The following is a 26028-nucleotide window of genomic DNA, read 5'->3' on the forward strand; positions in this document are numbered from 1 at the left end:
ATCTTGTCTCAGACCCACACAGACCTCCTCTGCCCTGTGTTCAGTCTGAGGACAAAGGAAGTTCAGGGAGGCACACTGAGCTAGATGTGATTTGGCCAAGTGATTACAGCTGTTTTGCAAGCAACCACCCAGAATGGAGATTTTATTGTTGTTTTTTTTTTATTTAACCTTTAAATGACTTATGGATCTATATACTTTTATACTTTTTCCCCCAAAGATGAGATAGAAGGATTAATCCTCCTGTGTGTTCTACCTAAAGGATATCTCCTCATGACCTAGTTAATCCCCAGATACACAAATATGATTACAGTTTTAATTTCTCTCAATGAGGTACAATAAAATTTAATTAAATAATGTATGTGATATACTTTGACTTTGAATGAGAGTTGTTATGTAGGCAACATAGTGTAAGAGAAGAGATCTAGCCCTGAGTCTGAGGTCAGTTAGTTTTAGGGTTATATCTTAGCTCTTTCACCTAAAAACTATATTAGCTTGACCTCAGTTTTCTCATCTGAAAAGCAGGGCTAAGTAATAGAAACTTACACGTCAGAGGGTTATTCTGAGGCTCAAAGAACTTAATGCAGATAAATACTTAGCACATGGCCTGGCATATCTTATGTACTCAATAAATAGAAGCCAGTATCATGATTGTTTCCCCCCACCCTCACCCTCTGAATAAGGAATAGGTAACAGCAAAGCTGTCTGAGGTAGAGTTTGGGCATTTGTTGGGATCATTCAACAGTGTGCATCAGTCTTGGCATACAGTTCAAATCCCTGCTTCAGTAAAATGGTGAGTGACTTTATGGTATAAATCTTAGAGACTGCTTTCAAAGAGACTAAACTGGAAGTATTAAGTGTCTACTATTTTTAAAATTTGGTGTACTGGAATTTGATATATGAAACTAGTTAAAATGCAACTACATATGAAAATATTTTTCATCCCTAAATTAAGACTTTCCCTGTTTAAAAGACTTAACATACCCTGTTTAAAATATATGAGGCAGAGGTATTTCCATATACAACTAGTGGGAATAAAAACCCATACAACATTTTGGAAAATGGTACAAACATATTTATTGAATTTTAAAGCTTGTGCATCTCAAGACCTAGCAATTCCACTGTATTTAACACTAAAGAAATGCTTACACCCAAGAAGACAAGTACAAAATATTCAGAACAGTGTGGTTTGAAACTAGCACAACCAAAAGTCTTTCATGTTTAAGAGGAGCTAATTTCTATAATAAATAACCCTAAACAAATATTTTAGCACTTACCAATTTGATGTGGAGTTTATAGACAGCCTATTGTGATGAACCAGTGACCTGGCCTTCTTTAACCTTGTGGCTCTACCATCCCCTAGGACTTTGGAACTTCTGCTAAATCCTTTGCATCTAGCTGGCACATGCAGGTTGAGAAAGGGGATAAAAGACCTCATGAGGTTTTAATGGATCAGGCCTAAAAGTATCATACATCATTTCTCTCCACAATGCATTGCACAGAACTCAGTAACCTAGTCATAGCTAATTCACAGTATGGTCTAGATACAGGTTCAGAAAGGGAACCAGGGCTTTGATGAACATAGTTCCTGTTCTTTGATACAGGATTATTAAAAGAATCAAGTAGATCTATGTTTACTAGTAAATGAGCCTTCCAGACAATACTACTGAGTGAAAAAATAAGCAAGTGACATATCACTGGATGGGTTCCTTAGGAAGTAGACTATGAGTTAAAGTTTACTGTTTGGGATATTTATTAAGGAATATTTTTGCAATGAACATCTAAGGAAGCAGCAAAGGGAGGGAGAATTTGGACTGTGATGCAAGCCCAATAGCAGCCTCAGTCATGCCATTAGAGATCTCTGAATCTAGAAATGTTATTCTGAGTTGTCCTAAGTTGGGCCAACATGGCAAGGCATTTATAGGTTTACATTCAACTTGTATAAGAACTTTCACCTTGTTATCCAACAGAACTGCATGAGTTATTGGATGTTGGCTGCCTCTGGAAGGGACAAGATTCAGGTTTGACATGCCTAGGAAAAACTGAGGCAGTCCCTGACAGCTTCCCCACTGAAACGATGTGTCCTTCATTGAAGAGGGATTTAGACAGTGCATCAGAGTCTACTACATAGTTAAACAATAGAGATAGTTTATTATAACTGTAAAACATGCTTTTTATATCTGACAAATTTCTACAGATGTATGTATAAAAACCTAGATAGAGAAAAAACTAGAAAATTTATTTGATAATAAATAGGCATCAGGACTGTGGTATAGAACTGAGAGTGAAAATAAAGGTCAAAGAAAACCTCAACCACATCTGTAATGTTTAATATTTTTAAACAAAAAAAATAAATTGATACTTTACTTACATAATAGAAATTTAACAAAATTGTATTTGAGATTTGCTTATTGTATAAGTAAGTGTGATAAGGATATTGATCAAAAGAATATTCTACAAGAAGCAAAACCTTCCATTTGAAAAGCGTCATGTTAAAACAGCTCTTATTTATTCAAGGATTGATCTACTTTCCTTCTCTCTTCTTCTTCCTACTACGTTTTGGCTATTTTATTACTCATTAACATCTCCATAAAAGGATGACTGGGGTTGGGGGCGCTGGGTGTGGGGAGGAGAGGAAGGAAACTAGAATCAGCAATTTCCATTACTTGCTAGCAACTCTGGTAAGTAGGTTTAGTGGGGGAAATGCTGAAAATCAGTTATTTGGATTATCTGAGCTGTCAACCATCCATGTCACACCCTCTTCTCACTAGTACAGACTCATGAGAATTGGCCATAATTGCATTTGCAGAGATGGTGACTGAAACAAGATTGTTTTCAATGATTATGTGGTTCTGATTAAACTATTTTTTTTCTTTCAAATGGCACATTCTAGCAGAACATTTTGAGGAAAGAGACATTTCCTACTGTATTCTCACCTGTTACACATCTACACATCTTTCAGAATGAGACAGTTAATATAGACAAAGATGATTTCTTTGAATTTCAAAGGTCACTTTATCTTTTTTTGGTTTGGTAATAGAATACAGTAGTTTATTTGGGGTGCCCAAGTGGCAAAAGGTATAATATAATCAATAAAAAGACACACAATAAATATTTGAACAAATATTTTTTAATTTAATGGAATTAAATATTTTTATAATGCCTGTGCTTAAAATCCCTCTGTCTTTAAAACTCTGTCTTTAAAATCTTTGTTTTATGACTGCCCATACACTGTGTTTTAACAATACAACTTAAGCCAATGAAAAATGACCAATTTTCTCTTGGAATTACAATACTGTGGTGGAAAAAGCTTGGAATAAAATTCAAAAGACTATTATTCCAATTCAGACCATAGCTTATTTCACTTAGTAATTTTGAGGCAAATCCCACAGACTCTGCCTCAGTTTGTTTGGCTATGGAATAAACATACAAGGACAAATTCCGTGCTTAATGTCTTACATGAATTTTTATCATAATTTTAATCAATTTTAATCCAATACTGATGTTAATCAGCTATAGAAGGGTTTCATTAGTATCAAATGGAACTGAATCTTGACTTAACCACATACTGGCTGTTTGATGTTAAGGAAGCTAAATAGACATTCCAAGATTCTTTATCAATGTCCTCATTTGTAAAATCACTGTGCTGCTGTGAAGGTCCAAAGTAAAAGAGCATATAAGTGCATCATAGCATGGTGCCTGGGATATATATAGCAAGTCCACAGTAAAAGGGAGTTAGGTATTCTCAAATCTCAGCTATTACTCTAATAAGACCCACTCTGTTTTTCTCCTTGTCTAAGAAAAAACACACATTGTAAAATAAGCATTCTTCAATCACAATTTGAAGACATCTGGGAATTACAAAGGCTGAAAATTCCAAGAGTTCATACCAGCTTTCACTAATGCCACTGGTCTGAAGACAAAAAAAAAAAATACAGAGAGAGAGTCAACTGTATGCCCAAACTCATTTATAATGATTTCTTCCATCTATCCTTCTTGCTTCTCTGGCAGTAGTTGTCCCTGTAAAAAACATTGAAGTTGTCAGGAGCAGAGTTAGCTTTCAAGATTGGAATGTCAGAATGCACTCTTCTTTTCCTCAGACCAGAAGGGGCTTGGTTGGGTTAGAGTTTCCAGGTCTGAAAGGAGACAGAGCTGCGATATAGAAACTGATAACACATAAAGAGCACAATCACCATGGGAATTGGTGATATATCAAGAGAGATGAAAATAGGGCAGGAACAAGACCATGAAGCAAGATGAGATAAGAAACTAAAAGACCTGTCTACAAGCTTTAATGTGTGTTGCAACTAGAGACCTGTCTATATCCTAAAATGTTCCAAATTACATAGTTATAATGCGTAATGGTCTCTTCCTCATAAAATAGAGACTTGTTTTCCCTTTTTGGCTAAAGCAAAAAGTATGAGAAGTAGCCGCACTAGGAAAAGGAAGTATCATAAGAACTGGTCCATTTAAGGTGAGTTAGAATGATATAATATCAAACTGGATTAATTTTATATATGGCAAACCCTTATTTTTAAAGATGGTTAGAGACAAGATGGGGACAAGGGCTGTCTTTTGTTGTGAATAGGTCATTAAATAATATATAATTGGACATAAAACCAAGGAAAGGGCTTCTAATACTCACTAGAACGTAAACACCAAAAGGGTGTGCCTGCTTTGTTCAATGTTGTATTCTCAGCTCCCTGACAATTATCTATTGAATTAAGTAACCAGCTGTGAGGTCTTGGGAAAGAACCATTCCATTTCTAAGACTTTCATCATCTGTGAAATGTGGAGGTTGGATTAGATGCTCTCTAAGCTCATTCCAATTTTAAAATGTTATGGTTCTATCAGAAACTACATGTGAAAAATGGTCATTACATTTTTATCTGCATCACTCATGTTATATCTTCATTCAATGCATGTTTGACCTGTAAGTATTCCAGTATGACTAGGGTAGAAAAGTACCATGGATGCGATACAAAATGTCTTCAATAGTCTAAAGACACATCTCATTTACTTTAAAAGAATTATTTGCATATTTTAATATGTATTTGTAAAATACAGTTAGTTTCTCAACTCAATTTATGATAATGCTATAGTGTTTATTTTTCAAATACATTTAAGTTACAAATAAGACAACTTGAAGAAAATATTTAAAGTAAATAACTAACTGCAAAAATCACAAAGGTGGCGCAAAATAGCAACTACTGTTTGTTCTACTAAAGAATCATCTCCATCAGTATTTATGGTATATATCTTAAAGCCCATTTTGACTAGTTCCCAAAGGGAATAAATCAAATAAATCACATCTAAAGTGACCATAACATTTAGCTGGGGGCCTTTAGTACTACATGTATATTTGTGGTATAGAACATGCCCTAATTGCACTTTTTAAAACTTTTTCCTAAAATTAAATTTATTAGGGTGACATTGGTTAATAAAATTATATAGGTTTCAAGTATACAATTCTATCTGTACATTGCACTGTGTGTTTATCACCCAAAGTCAACTTAACTTGTACTTTTAAATATATTTGTCTTCTGGCCATGATTGACTATTTAAGAGACCAACTTTCATAAACAATTAGAAAACTTAAAAGTAATACATTACAGGCAGCACAAGAGTATGAACCCTGAGAGGAAGGAAATAAATGAGGTGAAGTGATAATAGCCTAGACTTTTTTATTTTGCCTGGAGACACAGTTTTCCCTTATCAATGGGACATACATTTCTAAACTTCCAGTGGATTTCTGATACCACACATAGTACCAAACTCTATATTAACATGTTTTTCTTATATATATGTTTCTATGATTAAGTTTAATTTATAAGTTAGGCACAGTAAGAGATTAGCAGCAATAACAAATACTAAAATAGAACGACTATAATAATATGCCATAATGAAAGTTATATGAATGGCTTTGGGGCCATTTTTCACTAAAATAAGGATTATGAACACAAGCACTGTGATGGTTGATCTGATCATCTCAGATGACTACTAAGTGACTAATGGTCTGGCAGTGGAGACTGCATGGATACACTGGACAAAGGGATGATTCACATTCTGGGTGACATGGGGCAGAACAGTGAGAGATTTCATAATGCTACTCAAAATGACATGCAATATAAAATTTATGAACTGTTTATTTCTAGAGTTTTTCATTTAGTATTTTTGGATCATGGTTGATGTGGGTAACTGAAACTACAGGTGAAAACCATAAACAATGGAGGCCTACTGTACTTTCCAGACTGCCTCTCAGGAATGGAAACATAAATAGGACATGGGGCTTTGCTGAGTAGAGGCAACAGAGATCAAAGGTTGAGGAAACTGATTTTACTGAAATTTGTGGGGCAGAATACTATAGAGAAAGGAGATATGTAAGAAAAAAACAGTTTAATAAATATGCTGTCTTTGGCTGATACTAAGCTATATAGGGTAAGACTCCACAAGGGAAAAAAACAAGTACTGAGGTAAAAACAATAACTGAAGGAGTATAAATTGAATAGTTACCACATCTCACACTGAAGTGAGATATAGTCAAGTTCTCAGCCAGCCAGAGAGTGAAGACCCCAGAATGTCCATGCTTCAGGAATGATGCAAAATTATCCTTAGAACAAAGACTACTCTATACCTTCCTTAACACATTTTAAAAACAATTCTCAAAAAGATTAAATTAACCCATATATAATTTAACTGCTTGCCAGATCAAAGTGCAACACTCATTAAAGGAATATAATAAAATCTAGACATTCAAAAATTAACATAAATTATGCCCAGCATCCAGTCAAAAATTACTAGACATGCAAATGATTGGGGGGGAAAGCATTTCTCCATAGGCAGGAAAAAAGGTAGTCAAAAGAAATAGACCTAAAAGTGAAAGACATGATGAAATTGGCAGACAAGAACTTTAAAATAGCTATTATGATTAGTTTAATTATTTATATTTTAAAAAATAAGTACAGTAAGAAATGAAAACTAAAAATACCAATGAACTTGTAAAACAGAATAATATCTTAGGCAAAAAAATCACTAAATGATTTTAATAGCAGTTTGATGCTGCAAAAGAAAAGGTCAGCAAGCTTAAACAGAAAACATAGAGGAGGATACAGTTTTCAAAATCTGGTACTGTAACAATAAGATGTCTACATTGAAAACTATCAACCTTGGACTCTACCTCTTACCATATACAAAAATGAACTAGAAACAGATCATAGAACTGAATGTAAAATCTAAAACTATAAAACTATGATTGTGTGTAGGCAAAGATTTTTTAGGATACAAAAAGTATGTGCTGTTAATAAATGAATTGGTAAATTGGGCCTCATCAAAAAGGAAAAACTTTTGCTACTGAAAAAAATAGCATTAAAAATAGGTGTTAAGTTAGAGACTGAAAAAAAATATTTGCAATATGTATTTTAACATAAAATTGTACCCAGAGCATAAAAAGAACTCATAACTCAATGATAAAAAGACAACCCAGTTTTTAAAATGAGCAAAGATTCGAACATTTACTTTACAAAAGAAAAATGAGTGGCCAATAAGAACTAGAAGACTCCACATCATAGTCACCACAGAAATGCAGTTTTAAACCAAAATAAGATACTATACATCCACTAAGATGGTTGAAATGAAAATCACTGACATTACCAAGGTTTGACAAGGATGTAGACCTGGAAATGTCACACATTGGTGATGGGAGTATGAAATGGTATAAATGTCTTCAAACACACTTTGGTAGTTTCTTATAAAGTTAAACTCACCATATATAATCCATCAATTCATCTGCTAGGTATGAACTTAAGAGGTATTAGAACATATGTCTATGTAGACTGTATGTTTGTGCCTCGGTTGGTCCACCTGCCTGCGGTAACCACAGGTGCTGCAGATGCTTGATATATGAGAGAAATACACACATACCACCGAGTCCTGTGGAGGAATAGGAACGAATGGCCACTCTCTCAAGGGGGGAGCGCCGTGCCTTCCCGCCCGAACAGACTTTTATTAAGAACACAGGTACAGTTTGTTGATTACAGTCTGGTAGGGAAGATCAAACAAGTAGGTAACTTTCAAAGACCTAAAAAAGGCTCACTCTGAGTTTGGGGTTCTATCACCTAAAAACTACAGGACCTAAAGGGCTAGTTTCATTTCCTGCCGTGCCTTCATATTCTAACTCAAGAGGATCCTCCAGCAAGCAGGTTTCACAGGATCATGCATATTCTATGCCTCAGGTCTAATTACTCTGGGGGTCCGCTGACTCTGGTCTGGATTGCACTGCCCCTTGTTATTTCTGCAGACCTGAGTCGGGCAGAGAAGACAAAGGCAGCTGGGAGATTTGGATTTCTCACAGGCAGAACAAGGACTCAGGCTTGTCAAAGTCGAGGGGGCAGGGGTCCATCACCCCCTCATTTCCACAGCCCCCCTGAGTCTCTTTCCTGAGGGCCTTCTCACGTGATCATGCCTGTTTTAGATCCATCCTTCTCTGAGGAATTTTACCTGTCTTTGGCTAACCGACCAAGCAATGGGAGCCAGGCAAGGAGCAGGCAGCACTCCTGCAAGGGAGATAAGGTTGTCTCCTTAGTGTCTCCTGGTTCGAAGGTCTCTCACTCAGCCTTAGCCACAGGAGGTTATAGCTTCCTGAAACCAGGCAAGGTGGACCCCAACACATTTGTATATGAATGTTTATTGATGTACGTTGTATGAATGAATCTCAAAAACATGTTGCTGAGCTAATGCAGCCAAACAGAAAAAAGTGCACACCATACAGTTCCATTTGTATGTAGATCTGAAATAGGTAGATCTAGTCTGCGTTGATAGAAATACAGTGGCAGTGGAAATACAATACAATGGATTGGGAGATTGTCAGGGCAGGGGTAGAGAGAGTCTTTTAGTGTGCTGGAAATTTTCTGTCTTGATTCTATGATAGCTATTTGTATTTATGAATATATAAAAACTCATTGACATGTACATTAAAATTAATACATTTATTTTCTAATTTGTAAATTACACTTCAATAAACTTGATAATATGTGTATATTTACACACTCATAGTGTAAACTTATTGCAGGTTTCTACCTATACATCTTCTGAATCAGATATCTTTTTGATATTTCTCTTGTATCAGATTTATGTTATTCTATGTCTCTCCTTTCCCACTCCTGATAAGTTTCATCTCCTTCCCCAGTCATGATATATGACAAACACAAAACAACAGTGATAGCTGTTGTTATGTTTACAATAACTTCTGTTGTACAAAAAGAAAATTTCACAGACTATTCCCAACTAGGTGGCATACCTGTGAAAGGCTTGTGTTATACCAACTGAGACCCACAGACCTACAATCTTCTTGCTCCTATTAATGCCATAATGCCTAAAATAATTATTGCTTGTGCAGATCTTAAACAACTCTGCATTTTTCCTTCTTCCAAACACAACAAAGTATGTTATCCCAAATCTCTGCTCCTGAATGCCATGCATTGGTGAAGGGAGTTGGGAAGAAGCTGGGAGTTAAGACTCAACATGCTTTTCATGATCTGAAATATTTTTTGGACCAAAGATAATACAGACTGTGGATTTTTTTTTTTTTGCCAAAAAAACAGATTTTTTGTTTTAGCTCGTGATCCAGAAGCTAAAACTATGTCAACTGGGTAATCAGTTTAATGGTCATTGTAGAATGATAGACAAAATGAGTGTCAGGCACATTAAATAGCCAGAAAACAAAAGTACATTGTCAGCTAGCAACAAGGAGAGAATCTTAACAGATGTAATTTATAACATTACTGTTGATGAAGTTAGTAACCTTTGGCAAGGAGACAAAGAATCAATAACTGCCTGAGAGTATGCAGCTACAGAAACTTTGTGGGAATTGACCTTGAAGTCAGGTGAAAGAGGTGCTGGTAGAATATTTAAATCAGATGAAAAAAAACTGAGATTAATTATAAATAAGTGACCAAAAGTGTGGCATTAAAATAATGATTTCTTCAATTTCCTAGGAAAACTGAACAAATATTTATTAAAAGTATAGAAAATTTAGATAATTATACAATGATGGATTCATGGAAAGGACTTCAGGTATTTAAACTATGGCTTTGAAAGTGCAGAATGGAGAAACCTATTTTTAAAATTCAGGGCATGCTCTTCTATTTATCAGTGCCCCATGTATTTCTCTTCTTAGATTTTATGGTCTTATTGTTGAAATGCTTCTCAAATAGCCTACTCAATTGGACCATGGTATATCGATGAACAGAGTTAATCAACAGACTAGGTAAGTGATAAGGCCTCAGGGAAGCAGCACATTAGAGCTCAATTCCAACACAATGAGTTGTTAACACCTTTGGAAATGTATAGCTGTTGAGCAAAACAAGGATGCCATATTACTCAGGGAATTCAACAAGATCTAATGGAAATTTCAGAGTAAATTTTAAGATGTATAGGAAGCTTAATAATAAATAGTGCTTTTTCCATTCCAAAGAAAACCATTTCACATCTGTTCATTTAACACTGATCAATTTGCTTAATGGATTGGATTATGAGGGAAAGGATGACTCCAAATAAAGTGATGACTGCAAGTAGAGTGACCCTTCTTATCTTTCAATAGTACACTTAAAACTCCTTCACAGCATTCTGGAAATCTATCTCTGCTATCCCAGGAAAGCTATCATTGACTTCAGGAAATTTGGAGGTTTTTAGGAAGCTTTCTTTCTACAGTGTAAAACACCTCCACAAACAAAGGGCTCAGCAAAAGTAGAAGATGCTGTGAAACTGACAAAATAATCAGGTAATTCTGAGTAACTTCAATGCTTAGTGTAGCAAATGAGATATGTTTATATCCTCAAACATTCCATATTCCTGTTTCAAAATGCATCTTTAAAAAGTGATACTAAAATAAACCTCGACAATTACAAGTTTTTGCTGTTTATCCCTTTATCTACGTTTACCAGTGTATCAACTCGAAGGCAGACAGTAGTGTTCTGTGATTTTTAAAAAAAACTTTAGGTTCAATGTCCAAAGACAATTGGACCTGATTATGTGAAAAATTGAGTAACATTCCCTAGGTTTTTTCACTTTTCATTGTCTTATTCAGAAACCACAAATAAAACATTACATTCAAACTAAATATTATTAAGAATGACTTCTATGAGAGAGGATGGCATTTTTAACAGCCATCTCTTTAACTTGGGAAGACTCGATTGAGAGTTTGAATGCTCCATTACTCACACTAGCTCTTTGTGTGTAACCAGTGGCCAACTCTTTTGCTAGCTGCCTGCATTTGTCCCAGTAATAATAGCAACCAAAACTACAATATTTTTCTCTGTTCAAGCGACTGTTCTAAGCCCTTTCCATGTAACTCACTGAGCTCTCTGAATAATCTTACACATTAATTAGTATCATCTCCATTTTGCTATTGAAAGAATACACAAAGAATAATTAAATTGCCCAAGATCACAGAGCTTAGGAAGAGATGAAACAGGGGTTTGAGATCTGTATAAAATGATGTCCTTGAATGCACAGGGAACACAACAGGAATGGATATATAAAGTATCACCTGTGAATGTCCTTCAGCTAAAAATACCAGCCAGGTAGAAATGAAATAGCAAAAATCTAATGAGGTAGGGTCAATATCTATGTCCAATTATAGAACTGAACAGATCTCTCTTACAGTTAGTCTACATGAATTTGTGTTAAAGAAGGAACAAATTCCAAAAGCAGGGCAGGTACCTTTTGGAATCGAATAAGGAAATTTTAGAATAATTCCTGGTGATAATTCATATTCCTAAAAAGTGATCTCCATCAGAATGCAAATTTAAGAGAATCACCAACAGTTTGTTGCTTACTAAATGGTGAACTGGTCAGAGATGGTGGATTTTCTGATCTCTTATTATGGAGTGGGGCATCATCAATGTTTGCTAAGCAGGCATTGAGATTGGCACTTTACATGTGGCATGCATATAAGATTAGGAATTATGTACTTTTTACAGATTTGGAACATGAGGCTCAACATGTGGTAAATGTTACACTGCTGCTAGGTGATAATGTTGGGATTCATATCCTGGTCTATCTGACTATGAAAGCTCTCACTTTCTACTACCCTAAGCTTTGAATCCTATCACAGAAACCCTAAATGCAAAAAATGAATGGACATTGATGTCCAGGATGAGTTTCAATTGTTAGCTCATCTGCTGAGTCAACATTTTGGCTTTGGAAAAGCAAATCCTGGTTAGACTTTCACTCTGTTTTCATCTCTTCTCTTTCAGCTTATGAGATGATTACCTTAAATGTTCCTGATTGTCATATCTGGTGATTTCATATTAGCTATATTTTCCAAACAAGGTGTAGGAGGGGTGGGAAAATAACCCAACCTTGTTCTTGAGAGGGAGATGCTTAAAGGCATGTGTGAAAAGTCCCCAGGGGGAAAATATTTACTATTCTTTACTAGTTCAGCTCAGTTTCTGTCACATAATCATTTCTTATCAGCAAATATTATATATTTACACAGGTGGTTCTCTGATTTAATTGTTTGGAAGCAGTCACTGGAAGCAAAATGATATCTATGTGACTCAGCTTTGGTGATATAGTCCAGCTGGGGTCTGACAGGTAAATAATTACCACTAATCAAAGCCTAAATCAATTCAGGTTCTTCAAAGTCATATGTGGTAAATGGGATAGGGGTTATAAATGAACTGCTAGGAAATGGAGAGAAATAAGAGCTGGACAGTCTAGTCTTAGACAAAAACAACAAGGAAAAGAGCTAACAACAGTGAGACCTTGGCTGGTATACGTATATGTATATGTATATGTATATGTATATGTATATAAGAAAGACTTCTGCTGAGGCTCTGCTATTCCCCAGTCATGTATAATTAGCCTGTGGATTTTAGGATTCTGTCTGTAAAACTGAGTCGGATAATGAGTTAGGTCCTTTTCAGTCCTTGAAGTGTATAATCTCATGATTTCATTATGCAGAATTCAGATTTCTTGACATAGAGAAGGAAAAAATGTCTCTCTCTAGCCTCTGTATCAGTATTATTTAAAATAAAAGTTAGGAATGAACACATTTGCACTTAAGAGCAAATCATATGCTCTGAGTGCTTAGTAAGTGAACAGACTTAGGTGAGAGGCTATCCATCATCTAGGGGTGAGTGGCTTTCAGTAGAAATTTCCATGGGGTTATTATGAAGGATACCTTTTCCAAGGTCTGAGCTCCTACATGATGTATTCATGAGCTTTGAGCTTTGAGGACATTTGTTTAAAAGTCAGCCTGACTGGCTATAGAAAGTCTTTCAGCCTTTTTTTGCAGGACATTTTTCAGCTTCCTAGTAATGAACAAAACAGGTCTGATAATTTTCAATAATGTACTCAGGAAATGTGTGGTGTGGGTCTGCAGCTTTCAAGCAGTTGACACAGAAATCTAGTTCAATCAGTGCTGAAAACCATGCCTGATGATGCCTTCTGGGTTTTGGGACCTGCCAGAATGGCTGTATCAACCACAACAAGGCCATATTTTGACTGGTTTTCATCAATTTGACTCAGGCATTTTTTTCCTGCCTCTTGTAAAAACATTTGGCTTCAAAGCAGAAAAAGAATTTTTCAGTTGTAACTCAGAGTACTGTCTTATTGTCTCACATAAAATGTGGGTTGGAGAATTTACCTTTTGGTTTGTCTCCTGGCAAGAAGTAAGCAAGAGTCTAACATCAGAGGAAAATATTAATTGACCACTTGAGTTTCTCTTCTTTACTCTCTTCTGAAATTGTGGAGCACATCCCTTCACACTGAGCAGAATTCTTGCTATGACCTTGAATGTGAGGATTTGGAAGAAACACATGCTCACTTTTTTTTCAGAAATGAGCACCACAAATATTGCCACCCCAAGAAAAATACCATGGCAAGGAAATGGCTCTGACTGACTGTGAGGTCTTCCAAGACCCAATACCATGCGCTGACTCAGGAAAACTGAGGGCAACATACTGAAAACATTTGCAGGTCTGGAAAATAACTGGTTTAATAATTCAAGATGATTTTAAGTTACAAAAAATACATAAACACAAATAAACACCCCTTTCCAAAATAATGTTGTGAGGTAAGGTACTTTTGAAATGAAAAAAACAGAGCTTGCAATCAAATGTAAATTAGGCTTTGTGAAACTCCTAAATAATTGACAAAGTACCTCACTACCCCACGCCCCAAATGGACCAATTGAAATTACTATTTCATAACTTCAAAATATTTAGATGAAAAGTGAAATATTTAGTCAATACCCCAGATGTATTTTCATCTGAATGTCATACAGCTCTGTGCTTGCAAAAGGATTTTCCAAATGTTTCATATTCCTGGGTGACGTTTCCACCATGCAGTCAACACATTTGCCTTTTGCTTTAGCATTGCTTCCCCAACACTTTAAAATTTTAGCCAAGACAACTATCTTGTCAATATATTACCATAATATACGATTGAAAATATGCCACTCTTTGAGGATGTGCTCAAGGAAATCAATTTCCTACCACCTCCTTGCCTTTCAGATAATGCCATGAAGTAGGTGAGATGAAAATAAAATGTATCAAAGAATTCATCCATGGAAATCTTTGCAGGAAATAATCCATCAACCTTTGAGATAGTAAATCTGGCTCTTAAGCTAGGGTGACTCCCTGCATACAAAACAATATTTAATATATCGATAGAATTAGAACAAGCCTAATGCCAGATACTATCGAACAATGAAAGAAATGGAGCATAAGGAGAATTTGACTTCCAAAACCCAGTGTGTATTTAGAATTAGCCAAGGACATGGGTGTTCTGATATTAAGAACTATTCCTTCTTATCAAAATGTTCTTGGCATAGAGGAAGATGACAGAGCAGGAGGGTGCTGGGCAACACTTTAAAGCAACACTTGCCTTACTTTTTAGTTTAAGGTCGCTATGCATTCTTCCACTGCAAGGGTTAGTTTTCAGAGGCAACTTACTCATCAGTGTCCAGTACCAATTACATTGCTAGAGTAATTCTCACGGAGAAAAAGTAAGCTCTCATTTTAGACAACAAGGTGGCCTAGTGGGACAAAATGGACTTCAGAGATAGGACAACCTGGGTTTAAGTCCTTGCTCCACTACTTTCTAGCTGTGTCACTTGGTAAGTTGCAAAGCTTCTTGGAGGGTGTCCTTTTTCATTTGTAATGAGAATAATAACCAGTATTTTGAAGATGTTCCATAAAAATGAGAGGTAACAAGTATAATGTGCCTAGTACACACTTGGTAAAGGAAAGCATTCCACAGACAGTAACCAGAACCGAGTGGCATTCGAGTGAATTGGTTTCCTTGAGCTGAATTGCAAACACTACCCTTCCCCCAGCACAGGGTTCTGTGAAAAAGTGAGTTTCTGAGTCTGCATAGCTGTGCAATGTTCATAGACACCCTCAAGACTCAGCTAAAAATAGGCTGCCACTTTCAACAATCTCCACTGTAATACCAATCCTTCCTTACAGTTTAGTAGCCAGCATTGTTCTATGCTATGCAGGGATTTCTTGTTGCTAAACACTCCACGAAATTGTCTTTTGAGACTCTTGTATATCAAACACATGGTGCTTATTAAGTAATAAACTTATTTTTCCACTCTGTTTTTCTAAGGCATAAGTCATTTGCTCATCTAGGTTTTGAATTGACATCATTTATTCATCAATAAATATATATGGAATACAATGTGTTACATGCTAGGGACACAATGCTGATCAGGACTTGGTGGCTGTTCACAGTGTGATGGGGAGAGCGACAAGTAAAAGGAAGAATGATAGATAGGCAAGGAAGGAAATACAGGAAGAATGATCTGGGCAAAGGGAAAAACAAGTTCAGGGCTTCAAGGTGAAAGAGCAGGTGAATTCTGTAAGAAAAGGTTTTTAGTAGGCAATGTAGTCCTTCAATGCTTCATTTTGGTCAAGTGTTTGCTTTCGATTAGGCAAATTATAAATTTTCCTCAGATCACTGGTCCTATCACATACCCCTAAGGATTTATAGAATCCCACCTGAAGATAATAAAGGGATGTGAGCCAAACAAATCCAAGCTAAATTCCCTGTTCCACAGTTGAGTGTCTACACAAGCTTGGACAGGTCACATGTCATCTTTGAGCCTCAATTTTGACATCTAATAATGGAAGAATAACTGCATTGTTGTGTAATTGTGACTATTAAATATATTGATGATTCAGTTAAAGTACCTAGTGTACGCTCTGACACATGGTAGGCACTCAAAAGTCATAGCCATTAGCCATCACTGATAGCTGTGTAAAATTTCAACTGGCAAACACTGATAAAGTACCTGTGGTCATAAAGCAAGTATATCAAATTTAGATTTTCATGTTTTGGAGCCAAAAGCCCTCATTAATAATAATCATCATCTAACGATAATACTCACTACTACTGAGTGCTTATTCTGGGCCAGATACAAAGGGAAGCATTTATCTTAAGTTCTTAATTAACTCTTGCAACAATCCTATGAGGCCACTTGTATTTCATGAAACACCATTCCCATTTTATACATAAGAAAAAAAAAGTTCATGAACTCAAATATATTTTGACATGTTGGATCAAATAAAGTTAAACAGATTTATGTCCTTCAGACAATGTGCATTGCTAAATTCAAGAGAGAGGAAGATTCTGAAAGGTTCCCAAATGTATTTGACCATTAAATCCCTTTTTGGTTGAATGCATATTAAAATACCTTTAAGACACACCTTGTGATATGCTGAAATAAGAATTTTTAGCTCTATTTTATACTTAAGAAAATTGGGACTCAAAGAAGTTAAGTTGCCTGTTGTTACAGAACAGGGCCAAGGAGAGGTATGATACAGCATTTCCGAAAGGAACCCCCACTAGGTTCACTATGCCCACTACTAAAGGAAAGATGTCTCTCAATGCCAGAGATTTGTGAAAAGGAAAGGAAATGTTTATTTAAAGCAATACAGACTTAAAGTAGTGATCCAATGTCTTCATTAAAATATTAAAATCCTTGATGATACCCACAGACGCACACAGTCCTTCCTTCTCCGTCTGCCCTAATCTTCGGTACTGTATCTCAGGAATGAAAGTAGAAGTCTGTGATCCAGGCTCCTGGCACCATCAGCTGTGTTGCCACCAGTATCTCCAGTTAATCCAAAGCCATATGGCACCTTCCCATGGCCCACCAGCAAGAGTCCTTTCACCCATTTTCTTCCAGACAAAGTCTCTCCTGCTTCCTAAGCCACGTGCCAAAAGGGAGCACCCCAAAGCCATGTGGTCCTCACTCTCACCAAAGCTGCAGGGGTCCCCACTCTGGCCAAAACCATGTGGTTCTTTCCTCTCATGGTTGCCGAGTCTGAATTTTAATCCCCATGCCAACCTTCCTCTGTACCCCCATTTCCGACTCCTCCTACAATCAGTTATATCTGCCAGGATTCCTGTATTATTCCAAGTTTACTGGGATGCCATTGTGAGTCTGGGCAGTTGTGGCCCCATGTCATGGAGCCAATCTTCTCCAAGCTCTCACGCAGGCACTGTAACCAGGGGGAGCTGCCCCCTAGTTACATCTTAGGTGGAAGTCACTTCCATCCCCCTGGCTCAAAGCATGGCCACAGCTATTTAACATATCTATGAAACCAGTTAAATGTTATAGATATGTTAAATGACCATGCCAGAGGTTAGCTGCAAAGCTATTGCTATACAAAACAGCTCTGCATGTTCCTGCTCCACATGTCCCTTCCCCCAACTCACACCTGTTGGGAGAAGGGGTGAGGACATTCTATATATCTTTCTTATATTTCCTGGACACCTTGAGTTCTGGACCCCGTTCCAAATCCCTATTTGGGGCCCCCCTCTGATCTGCTGCACCCTGTTACATTGTCACACAATCAGCAAGCAGGATGGGCCATGGGTTGAAACCAGGTCTTTCTAACTCCAAAACCACATTCTTGCCATAAAACAATTATTTTCAACATTGTTCCAATTCTTAGGAATTTTTTAGGCTGTGAAAACTTAGGCGGCAGTGCTAAGCTCTGACTGTTCTGAGTAGAATAGCCTCCTGAACAAGAAAGACTAAAGAAAATCTGAAGTTATCAAGTCAGGAGTCTGAATCTGAAAGGATGGCACTCGTCTCCCTTGCTGGGGAAGGGCAAAATGGACGCCAGGGCCAGTCCTCTCCTAAGATCTGGGTACAAAGTTCAGCTAGGCACCTGTCCTTATTGCTTCTTACTGTACCCTGAGCTGTTTCCCCTAACTCTCAGAACTCATACTCCTACTATGTTGCCCAGTTCTTCTTCATACCTCTCCCTATTTCAGTGGTGGCTAGTGACAGCTCACAACTGGCTGTTCTCTTCGCAAAGGTGATTGCAGCCCACCACTGAGCATATTGCTAAAGTAAATAACTCAGCCCAAACCTAATGATCCCTACACAAAACTCAGAGAATATGAAAAAGAATTACCCAAAATAGTTCCCTTGGCATTATGGGAATAGGTGAGACTTTCATTGACTCCCGCAGCCCATATATTTGAAGGTCAAATAACACCTGGGTATTTCTTTGAAATAAACTAATTGAGCCAGGATGATTTAGAGTCAGTCTTGCTGAAAGGCTCATTGGATCACCAATGGCTAAGGCAAGACCTTCTTTTGAAAACTCTGGATCCTCCAACACCAGCTTTGTCAAATTGCAATGAATATTTTATGCCGTTCAAAGATTAAGACCTGGACCAAACTGGGTAAAAAGAAAAAGAAAAGGTCACTTTCAAACTGCTGTGAAAGGAGCCTCAGCCCCAGGTGTTCAAGGTGGTAAAGAAATCAGAGGAGCCAAAGGAAAATCAGGCAGAGGGCCTGAAAAGTAATAGTTCTCAGCCACTAAATGTGCATAGAAAGCATCTGGGAAATATGTTAGCATTGCAAATTTCCCTGTCACCTTCCCCTTTGTATCCTTTTAGCTAGTTTTCATGGAAACCCTCTTTATAAGAACAACACAGAATTAACACAGAGACTGGGAAAAATATTAACTTCCCCTATGTTTACATCACATGCCACCACAAAAGCCATTTAGTAGGTTTACTTTGTGCACAGGCAGTTCCCACCTCTGAGCCAAAGGTGGGCCAAAGATGGAAAAGCCCCTCCCACTTAGGCTTGGCCTTCCATTTTACATACATTAGGACTATGTACCTCTCTTTAGCATTTATTGGCATTGTTGTAAAATATTTTCCTACTGGACTATTATTTTCCCGACCAGACTGTCAACTGTGTGAGGGCCACACCAGTCTTAGTCACTACCACCTCCTGGAACCTAGCACAGTGGATCTAGGTGCTCCCTAATTATTTGCTGAGTGAATAAATAAATGGCATTAGAAACCACTGACATATTGCTAATAAGAATTTCCTGGAGAAAATACACTGGAAGATGAGTAATTGATTTTCATCTAATAATTTAAAAATGTACATTTTTGCTAAGAAATAACACTCTTTGGTTTTAACCACATTCAATCATTACAATTGAGGGAGATATTGGAAACTGGAATAATGATAAAAGTAAAGCTGTAATAATGATGATCAGAGCTAACTGGACTTGTGTGCCTGGGCCTGTGCTAGGTTTTATCCCTGTATTACCTCATTAAATTGTCTCAATAAGTCTATAAGGTAGGTAGCCCCATTTTATAAAATGAGAAAACTGGAATCTGACCATAAGAATTCCAGTCTGCCTGTGTTCTCAAACAGTATGCAGATACTACATGAAAAGTTTATTCATTTGTTCATTCATTCATTCAACAAATATCCAAGCACAAGCTAGTCTATCTTAGTACTAGACTGTACAAAATAACAAGTAAACACACATACAGTCCCAATTCTTTTTGAGTCTATAATTTAATAGGGGAGATACATAATAATCAATAGCCATACAAAAAATATAAGTATTATAAGTGCTATGAAGGAGCAGTATGTAGTATTAAGAGAAATTAGTTCTGGTCAGCCTTCTTGAGCTAAGACATTAACCAGTGAAGGAAGAGAGAGAGAGAGGCTTTCAAGAAAGAGGGAAGAGCTGTGCAAAGGCCCTGTGGTAGAAAGTAAACCTGGTACTATATGAGTGAATGAAAGAAAGCTATGAGAGGCAAGAATAGTAAGAGCAAGAAGCCAGAGAGATGAAGGGTAGGCTCTAGAGCAGTGGCTTTCTGAACTTGAGTGTAGACACTACAATCATCTGGAGGACTTGTCAAAATATAATCTCTGGATCACCCCCAGAGTTTCTGATATATTAGATCTGGGGTGGGGCCAATACTTGTATTTTGAAACATGTGCCTGGGTGATGCTGATGAATTCTGAGGCAACACTTTAAGAGCCACTGCCCTTCACTATATAGTACCTGGTGGGTCAGGGTATGGATTTCTGATTCTGTCCTACGAGGACAAAAAAGTCATTGAAGGATTCCAAGTACCCAGGTAACATAACCCAATTTATATTTTGGAGAGAAGAAAGTCACTCTACCTGCAGGGTGAAGAAAGAACAGTCCCTAAGGAGGCCAGTGTAGGTGCAGGTAGGCCAATCAGAAGGTCTATTTTCATTTAAAAAAGAGATAATTGTACCTTGAACTAAGGTAATAGCTATGAGTTAGAGAGAAGTGGATGGATTTGAGAGAGATTTAGAAGGGTGGAAGTATGGGACTTGGTGATGAATATGAGAATTAAGGGAGAGAATAGCTCCTTGGCTTCTGCTCGAGCAACAAGACAGACAGTGGTGCTGTTCACTGAGATAGAACCTGGACAAGGGCCAGGCCTGGAGGAGATCATGAGCTAAGCCTCAGATTTGATGAGGGGGAGGCACTTTTGAGGCATTCAAAAGATGGCAATCAGACCATTAATAAATACATGGGTCTGGAGTTAAGTGGTGAGATTGAGACTAGAGATTAAAATTGTGAGTCATCTGAGAATATGTGTGATATGAAACCATGATGGTGGATGAGATAACTGGTGAGAGGAATGAGAATAAAAGCAGAGGGCCTAGGATCTCCAACATTTAATGACTGAATAGTAGATGAACCAACAAAGGAGAAAGACAACTAGTAATCGGACAAAACTCAGAGAGAATTGTGCCCTGAAGCCAAAGGAAGGGAGGCAGCAATAGGCAATAATGCAGATGCTGTTCAGAAGTTAACTAAGATGAGAAGTGAGGAATGTCTACTGGATTTAGGAAGGTGAAGGAGACTATGAGGAAAGGGAGTTTGGCAAAGGGAGAGAGGAAATATTGGGAGGAGGCTACTTCAGACATTGGGGAGAGAGTTTCATCCCCAAACTTCATTTGGTATTATTTTCAATTTCCTTTCTCCCCACTTACAGCCCAAAGTTATTATTTTGTCTCCCCATTTGTGCCATGTGAATCAAGAATTCACTCTGCTTTTCTTCACCTCTTATTTACTCTTCCCACCACTCTAATTTGACTTCTAGTTCCATTACATTTTTATTAAATAACATATCCATTTTTAATTTTGTGTAGCAAACCAAAGAAGAGTTTAAAAAAAAACTGACCTACTCTTAACAAGAAAGAACCCATCTCCTATTTTTCATTAAAGGAGATCTTAGGAATGGAAGGCTCTAGGTCCTATTCCTATTTCTGTTATTCACCACTTACCTTTGGAGAGTGGCCAATCATGGGCAGATCTGCTGACTAGACCAGTAGAAGGTAAATGCAGTGTAAAGTTAAAGATCACAGAAGTCCTGTACTTACATGAGGAGACTACCTTTATTTATGTGAGGAGTCTGTGTCTATGTGGGAAAATAATTTTTTCCTGGCCCAAATCATACCCTGCTTAATAGCAAACTTCAAGTTTGGGATTCAGGGCCAGCTAGACTAGAAAACAAACCTTGGCTTTGCAATTTACCAGATACATAACCTTAGGCAATATGCTCAACCTCCCTGAGTTTAATTGTTCCGCGCAGTGCCTAACACACGCTAAGCAATTAACTCATTGCAACTGTGAATGTGGTGGGACAAGCAAATACAAAGAAGGAAAAACAGCAGCCCTTCAAGATGGTATTATTTTCCAAATGTTATCCTTAAATCCCAAGTATTTATTTGAGTTTTTCTATACACTAGTTCCTTTAAGGAACTTTTAAATACATTGCACTTTTAAATTTATTTACTATGTATTGTGCCTTCTTTGGTCAATATTTTACTCTTTCCAAAAAAAGAGCTTGTTGAAGTTGCTTTTTAAAATTAAATACTCCAAAGTTTTTACTATATAGTGTCTATTAAAAAAAATGCAATAATTTATAAAACAGGGAGGAAATATAGTAATTGAACAAGGTTTTATTAAGGGATATACAGATACATGAAATATAAGAAAAAAATAAAGCAAAGCTCAACACATTTTCCTAGAGAAAAGAACCAGAATATACAATGAAAATGTATACTACTCATCCATCCATCCATGCATTCATTCAACAAATCAGCCCTAAATATTCACTTACTGAAAGGGCCTGGGTTAGAACCAAAGTAAAAAGAATCAGATTTTGTTGTTTTTCATCTCCCATCCTGTCAATACAACCTTGGCTCATTGTTTAAAGAAGAAGTAAATGTCAACAAATCAAATGCCAAAGAGAGGAGCAGAGATGTGATTTATGCAAGGATTTTCTGCAGTTTGTTATAAGGAACCATGAAATTACTGCATCCTTATTTCTACATCAAGTTCATTATCTACCTGTTGCCAAGTTAAGGACAACAGAAATGTTTGGAAACATTTCTCCATCTGGTGTCATCACTAATCAGCCCACAAGAATAATATTAGTAATGATACAAACTTTTATCTTTAGTATTTTAAAGCAGTGTGCATGTGTTTGCTTATGTTATCCCTTTTACCCTCGTGGAGAAAACCTCATGGAAGGGACACTGTTATCCCAATTTCATACAAAAGGAAACAAACTAGGTTGGGTTAAGAAATTTATCTGGGCAGAACTGAAACCTAAAGTCATGTGCTCAGTGGTATAACTCTCCTTTTTAAAATTAACTTGCTTTTGTATCCAAAAGAAAACTGCTCTCGTTCTGGAGTTTTAAAAAATTCCACATTCTTATTTATCCTGTCCACTCACTCTTTGAAGGTCATAATAATCCTTACAAATCAAGTGTGAAATTACTTTTTCTCCCCAGCATCCCTCCCCCATCCTTTTTTTTTTTTTTTTTTTTTTTGAGCTTCTCTGCAAAGCAGCCTGGGTACCCAGCACATTTTTCATCTTCCAAAACTAGTTTCCTCTTCCACCTCTCCAAGCAGGGGAGCCCCATCTGATTGGTCCTTGAGAGCTTTCTGCAGATTAATCACTCTGAATTCTGAAGCTCAGCAAAAATTTCTCATTCTAGCCCAAGAGCAACAACTATTTCTGGCACCAAAAGAATGTTTTCACTCACTAACATGAAGGTCTCTGAGAATCACTAAAAGGAAACAGCAGGACTGTTCTTAACTGTGAGGTAAGGTCATCTAGTGTTGGTGGCCCAGACACATAAGGAATAAGGATATATTTTCCTTATTCCTTATGGGGTAAGATTTTCTAGCCATAAACTTGTTATTGTATTGTTCCTACTATTTTTTCAAGGATGGTCATCTCCCTAAGGAACTTTTTTAAAAACCAGATCATACCTGGCTGGGTGACTCAGTTGGTGGGAGTGTCATCCTATATACCACATGGTTGCTGGTTCGATTTCCAATCAGGGCACATACCTAGATTGCTGGTTCGGGCATGTATGGGATGCAATCAGTCCATGTTTCACCCTCACATCTCTCTCTCTCTTTCTCTAATCAATAAACATGTCCTCAGGTAAGGATTTTTTTTAATTTAGATTAAATTAAAATAAAATAAAAAGTCCTCTGGGTAACTTAGTTGGTCGGAGCGTTGTCCCTGTATGCCGAACTTGTAGGTTCCATCTCAGGTCAGGTCACATGTAAGAATCAACCAATAAATGCATAAATGAGTGGAACAACAAACTGATGCCTCTTTTCTCTCTCTCTCTCTTTTTCTCCTCCTTCTCTAAAAATCAATAAATTTTTAAAAATTTTAAGAAATAAATAAAATAGAAACAAAATACTTGCTTTTAGGAACAACAACAACAAAACAGGCTTTCATGGATCATTTGGCTTTTCACTGAGACACAATGCTGGTTAGCTAAGCATTGGATTTCTTTATTATTTTGGTGTTTACTTTTTAACACAAGATGTAATCATTTCATACTAAGGCAGTGTATGCTTTGTGAAGATTTGAAGGCCAGTAAAAATATGACAGAATCTATTTTTCATTCAGTGCTGACTGTGGTATCTTTACACCAAGGATATTCTTATATTTGAAAAAAGTTTTGGAGCATTTATTATATACCAGTCTTTTTGCTAAAAGGTCATATATACTATTGCTTTTATAATCATTACACAAACTCTTGAATGTGTGAATTTTTATTACAGTAGTCCCCCCTTATCTATAATGAATAGTTCCAAGGCCCCCAGTGGATACATGAAACCATGGATAGTACCAAACCCTATATACACTGTTTTTTCCTACTCGGACATTGCCATGATAAAGTTTAATATTAAAATTATGCACAATTAAGAGATTAATAAAAACAAATCATAATAAAATATAACAATATACTGTAACAAAAATTCTGTGAATGTTGTCCCTCTCTCTTTTTCTTTTAAAATATCTTATTATACGGCACTCATGTTTTCACTTAACAGAAGCACTTTGAAGCTTCTCTGTGGCATATGTGAATTGCTAGGATCAATCCTCTTTCACTTTTCAGCCATTATGAAGTAAAATAAGGGTGTTGATCACAAGCATGGTAATACAGAGACAGTCAATATGATAACCTAGGCAACTACTTAAGTGACTAATGGGCAGGTGGCATGTATAATGTGGATGTGCTGAACAAGGGGATAATTCACATCCTGGGTGAGACAGAAAGAACAGCATGAGATTTTATCACTCCAGTCAGAATAGCACACAATTTAAACTTATGAATTGTTTATTTCCAGAATTTAATATTTTTGGACTACGATTAACCACAGGTTACTGAAACAGCAAAAAGCAAAACCATAGATAAGTGGGGACTACTGTATTCTTATTTTACTGCTGAGAACATTAAGTAACTTGCTCAAAGTGTTGACAATTTCTGAAGCTGAGTAAATGAATACATAAAAGCTTATTGCAGTGATTTTCAACCTTTTTCATCTCATGTCACCCATAAACTAATTACTAAACTTCTGTGGCACACCAAAAATATGTTTTTGGCCTATCTGATAAAAAATAGGTATAATTTTGATTTATTCATACCAGATAGCTATCATTGTGTTGGTTGTTGTCATTTTTTTTATTTGACAGTCTAAGGGAAAAAAGGTCAGTGCCCCTGACTAAATAGTCAGGTAATTCATGTTTTAAAAACTCTTGTAGCACACTGGTTGAAAATTGCTGGTTTATTGTACAGCAGGTCCTTGAATAGTATCATTTCCTTCAACATTGCTTGCATGTTCTTCTCATATCTGCATAGGTTTTCTCCAGAGACTCCGGTTTCTTCCCACCTTCCAAAGATGTGCACCTAAGGTGAATGGAGTGTGTGAGTGGCCCTGAGATGGAAAGGTATCCTGTTCAGGCCTGGTTCCCATCACCCTAAACTGGAATAAGTGGTCTGGAAAATAATTATCTTACTTGGATTTATTAATTTTTCTTAAATGTCTATATAGCTCATATTAATTTCAATGTTTAATATTTAACATGTTTTAGGTCTTTATTAAGAACTGTGGAAATATTTTGCAATGAGAAATATGCTATAAGCACTTTATTCTTTTTCCTTTCACTTAGTCTGCATTAACATTGATTTCATTATATTAATTTTGCTTGAATCACAGTTTCCAAGAACCTACCAACAATGTTAAGTGAGGACTTACCATATTATTTTCTCTAGTTTTATTTATGTTTAAGATGTTTCATACAATATTGTCATTGCTATTGATTCTACATTGCCTTCATCAAAGGCATCTAGCTCACGAGTACAGCCTATGCCTTCAAACCAAAGTC

General features: G+C 36.7%; 1 long non-coding RNA gene across 1 annotated transcript; it reads left to right on the top strand.

The window, feature by feature from the left end:
• Positions 1 to 9071: 9071 nt before the first annotated feature.
• On the top strand, positions 9072 to 25801 carry LOC118501663. The gene is made up of 3 exons (XR_004904297.1): positions 9072 to 10261; positions 12494 to 12591; positions 25502 to 25801. It is a non-coding gene; the product is annotated as an uncharacterized LOC118501663 (long non-coding RNA).
• Positions 25802 to 26028: the final 227 nt, after the last annotated feature.

The sequence above is a fragment of the Phyllostomus discolor genome, chromosome 7, assembly GCF_004126475.2.
Source record: "Phyllostomus discolor isolate MPI-MPIP mPhyDis1 chromosome 7, mPhyDis1.pri.v3, whole genome shotgun sequence".
Taxonomy (NCBI): Eukaryota; Metazoa; Chordata; class Mammalia; order Chiroptera; family Phyllostomidae; genus Phyllostomus; species Phyllostomus discolor.